Consider the following 4,817-nt stretch of genomic DNA (forward strand, 5'->3'; position numbering starts at 1 on the left):
AAAATTTATGCACCCAACATAGGCACCTAAATATATAAAGCAAATATTGACTGACATAAAGGGAGAGATCAATAGTAATACATTTACAATAGGGGAGTTTAATCCAGTTGAGACCACTGGATAGATTTTCCAGACAGAAAATCAGCAAGGAAACAGCAGGCTTAAATAAAACACCAAATCTGATGAATTTAACTGATATTTTTAGAGCATTTCACCCTAAAGCAGCAGAATATACATTCTCAAATACACATAAAACATTTTCCAAGATATACTATGTGTTAGGCCACAAAACAAGTCTCAATAAATTTAAGAAGATTGAAATATCAAGCATCTTCCCTGACCACAATGATATAAAGTTAGAAACCAATGACAAGAAAAGAAACCTGAAAAACATATAAACGTGGAGGCTAAATAACACACTACTAAACAATGATGGATTAACAATGAGATCAAGAACAAAATCAAAAGCTACTTTGAGAAGAATGAAAATGAAACCACGATGACCCCAAATCTATGGGACACAGTAAAAGCAGTCTTAAGAAGGAAATCCATAGCAATACAGTCAGACCTTAATAAAAAAGAAATATCTCTAATAAGCAATCTACGCTTATACTTAAAAAAAAAACAAACAAAAAACTAGAAAAAGGACAACAATCACAGCCCGAAGTGAGTAGAAGGAAGGAAATGATAAAGATCAGAACAGAAATAAACAAGTAGAGTCTAAAAAATACAAAAAATTAATGAAACCAAGCATCGGTCCTTGAAATATTAAGAAAATTGATAAACCTTTAACCAGACTCATCTAGAAAAAAAGAGAGAGGACCCCAAATAAGAAATGAAAGACAGATGTATAGATCAATAGAACAGAATAGAGAGCTCAGAAATAAATACACATCTATATGGTCATTTAATCTATGACGTAGGAAGAAAAATATACAATGGGATAAAGACAGTCTATTCAATAAACAGTTTTGGGAAAACTGGACAGATACATGCCAAAGGAAAAAAAAAAAGAAACCGAACCACCTTCTTATACCATATACAAAAATAAAATAAAAATGGATTAAAGACATAAATGTGAGATCTGAAACTATACAAATCTTAGAAAAAAACGTAGGCAGTAAACTCTCTGACATTGCTCTTAGTAATTTTTTTTGAATATGTCTCTTTAGACAAGAATAATGAAAGAAAAAATAAGTAAATGGGACTACATCAAACTAAAGAAATTTTGAAGTAAAGTAATCCATCAACAAAACAAAAAAGCAACCTACTAAATGGGAGAAGATATTTGCCAATAATACATCCAATAGAGACTTAATAATCAAAGTATATAAGAAATTCATTCAACTTAACACTAAAAAGAAATTCAGTTAAAAAGTGTGCAAAGGGCTTGAAATCACATTTCTCCAAAAGATGGCCAATAGACATTAAAAGATGCTCAATTTCACTAATGATAAGAGAAATGCAAATTAAAACCACAATGAGATATCACCTCATACCTGCCAGAAAGGCTGTTATCAATAAATCAACAAACAACAAGTGTTGTCAAGGATGTGGAGAAAAGGCAACTCTCACGCACTTTTGGTGGGATTGCAAATTGGTACAGCATTATGGAAAACAGTATGGAGGTTCCTCAAAAAATTAAAAATAGCTCTACGGCCATGCTACCCTGAATAAGCCTGATCCCGTCTGAATTCAGAAGCTAAGCAGAGTCGGGCCTGGTTAGTACTTGGCTAGAAGACCACCTAGGAAGACCAGGTGCTGTAGGCGTATAAAATAAAAAATAAGATATTGTAAGCTGACAAGGTCCTTGCAATCTGTGAGGTCAACCAAGGATTGTCTCTCCTAAAAAAAAAAAAAAAAAAAAAAAAAAAACAAAAATAAAATTATTTTAAAAAAAAAATCCAAAGAAATTCAAACTTATTTCAAAAACAAATGTGCACTTTTATGCTCATTACAGCATTATTTACAATAGCCAAGTTGTAGAAGAAACTTAGGTACCCATCAATAGATATCTGGATAAAAAAGAAGCAGTACATATATATGATGGAATATTACTTAGCCATAGAAAGAATGAAATCTTACCATTTGTGGCAACATGGATGGACCGAGAGGGTGTTATGCAAAGTGAAATAAGAGACAGAGATAGACAAATACAATATAATTTCACATATATGTGGAACTAAAAAATAAAATAAATGGACAAGCAAAGTAGAAAAAATTCTTAGATTCAGAGAACAAATTGATAGGTGGAGGTTAGAGCTAGGTAAAAAAGGGAAAGGATTAAGAAGTACAAATTAGTAGTTACAAAATAGACATGGGGATGTAAAGTACAGTGTAGAGAATATAGTCAATAATATTGTAATAACTACGTATGGTGCCAGGTTGGGCACTAGATTTATATGGGTGATCACTTTGTAAGTTACATAAATGTCTAATCATTATGTCACACACCTAAAACTATTATAATACTTTATATCAACTGTAATTAAAAATTCAAAAAAAATACCAATTATAAGTAAATGATGGAGAGCAGGTGATAAAGGGAAGATGTCAGAAAAGGTAGCAAAATGTATGCATCTCTCCACCTAGACCACAGTAACAGTGGAAGAATCATCTGATATGTATTAGAAATGTACTATCAATGAGAGGCTGGAAGCTTCTTGTGAAGACTTGAACACCAAATTGCAGTTAGTTTTAGTCATTGTCAACACCTAGCACGATAGTAGTTACCCAGCCCTCAACCCTCAGCCCACTTGGCAGTCAGCTGTGCACCTTTCTTGGAGCAGCCTGCATATAACCTGTGAGAGCTGGAGTAGGTAATAAATACTCTGTTGGTCAAATATCAGGTATCTCTGCTACCTTAGATCATGAAGTGCAGATACAAAGGTAAACAACAATTGTTACAAACTGGAATGCCAATGATGAAGCCCCTCAACCTCTGGCTGCAGTAACTTTTAAGAAATTTAAGTGGCTGAAATCTTTTTTCTCCTCCTATTATTTTGTGTCTTTTGTCGTGTCATGGGAGGCGTAGGGCATTCAAAAGCAATCACTTATAAGAAGAATTAAAATGATACTGTGCATGCCCAGGGAAAGATGCAAGCTCAGAAAATACCTGAGAAGACTCTAAGTTCTCCATCTGCTCCCCAGCACAAGACAGCATATTGCAATCCAAAATAAAACAACGGTAAGAGGTAAGGAATCTGATCTCTAGAGCTCCTACATTATAAGTTCGGCCAGTAAATCAAGTTTTTCTATTTTTTTATATCCAGTTCTTAACTAAAAAAAATCACAAGGCATATAAAAAAAAAAGGAAACATTATTTATTCAATGGAAAAAAAAGTGAACTAAGACTATCCCTGAGAAAGACCAGATATTAGACTTACTACCTCAACTGCTTTAAAACAACTCACTTAAGAATCCTGTAAGCTAAAAGAAGACATGGATAAAGCCAAGAAAATGATATATTAACAAAATGACAGTATTAATAAAGAGAAAACACTGTGAAACAAAATAAATTCTGGAGCTGAAAACTCAAATAACTGATTTAAAAAATTTGCTACAGGGACTGAAAGCAGATTGGAGCAGTAAAAAAAGAACCAGAGAATTGAAGATAGGAAATGGGAATTATCAAGTCTGAAAAACAGAAAGGGAAAATACTGAAGCATAGTAAATATAACCTATGTGATATTTGGAACACCATCAAATGGGTCAACACGTACGTTGTGGACATGCCAGAGAAAGAAAAAGGAGAGGGATTATTTAAAGAAATAATGCCCAAAACTTCTCAAATTTGGTAAAAATACATGAATAAAAACATTTAAGCAGATCAAAAACTGCAAGCAGGGTAAACCCAAAGAGATTCACATAAAGCCACATTATAATCAAACTTTTGAATTTAAAGACAAAAAAAGGAAAAATAAAAGTTTGAAAGTGGAAAAAGAAGGGAACTACAAGAGAGCATCCCTTACATTATTAGTGAGTTTCTCATTAGAAAACTCAGATATCAGAAGGCAGAGGGTTGATATATTTAAAACACTGAAGGGAAAAGTCTGTCAACAAAGAATTGTGTATCTAGCAAAAGTGTTCTAAAAAATGAAGGAGAATTTAAGACATTTCCAGAAGAACAAAAGTTGATTGAGTCTGTTACCATTAGACTTGCTCTTCAGGAAAGGCTTTAATGAATCCTTCAGGTTGAAATCAAACACTAGACAGTAGCTCAAAATCACAGGAAGAAATAGACATTTCTTATAATAGACACGGACAATTATAAAGGCTAATATTATCTTGTAACTTTGGATTGCCCCCACACTTTTTATTTTTAACATAATTTAAGATATTAAGGAATAAAAAAATAATTATTAGCCTATTTCTTGGACACACAATGCTTAAAGATACAATTATGTGACATAACTAAAAATGGTTTAACAAAGCTGTATAAGAGCAGAGATTGTACATGTTATTGCAGTTAATTGATAGAAATTAAAAAGACAGTGCTATAACTTTTTTGTGTAAAAAGTAATCCTTATGTAACCACAAATAAAGTAGCTATTGAATATACTCAAAATGAAATGACTGCAAAAAGTCAACTGAACAACAAAAGAAAACAATATTGTATAAACGAAGACGGAAAAAGTTACAAGACATACAGAAAACAGTGACAAAATTAAGTTCTTTCTCTAATGAAAGAACAAATTAAATACAAAGCAAGTAGAATGAGTAATAAAATCTGACAAAGATAAGCAAAATAGGAAAAAATTAAAAAGCAAAAAAGAAATTAAAAACTAAATGTGTAACCACTATTCTGTACACCTGAA

At 32.3% G+C, this 4,817-nt stretch overlaps 1 pseudogene; it reads left to right on the plus strand.

The window, feature by feature from the left end:
* The first annotated feature begins 1,651 nt into the window (after nucleotides 1-1,651).
* On the plus strand, nucleotides 1,652-1,770 carry LOC112471981 (annotated as a pseudogene).
* Nucleotides 1,771-4,817: the final 3,047 nt, after the last annotated feature.

This window comes from Pteropus alecto, unplaced genomic scaffold (assembly GCF_000325575.1).
Source record: "Pteropus alecto unplaced genomic scaffold, ASM32557v1 scaffold78, whole genome shotgun sequence".
Classification (NCBI taxonomy): domain Eukaryota; kingdom Metazoa; phylum Chordata; class Mammalia; order Chiroptera; family Pteropodidae; genus Pteropus; species Pteropus alecto.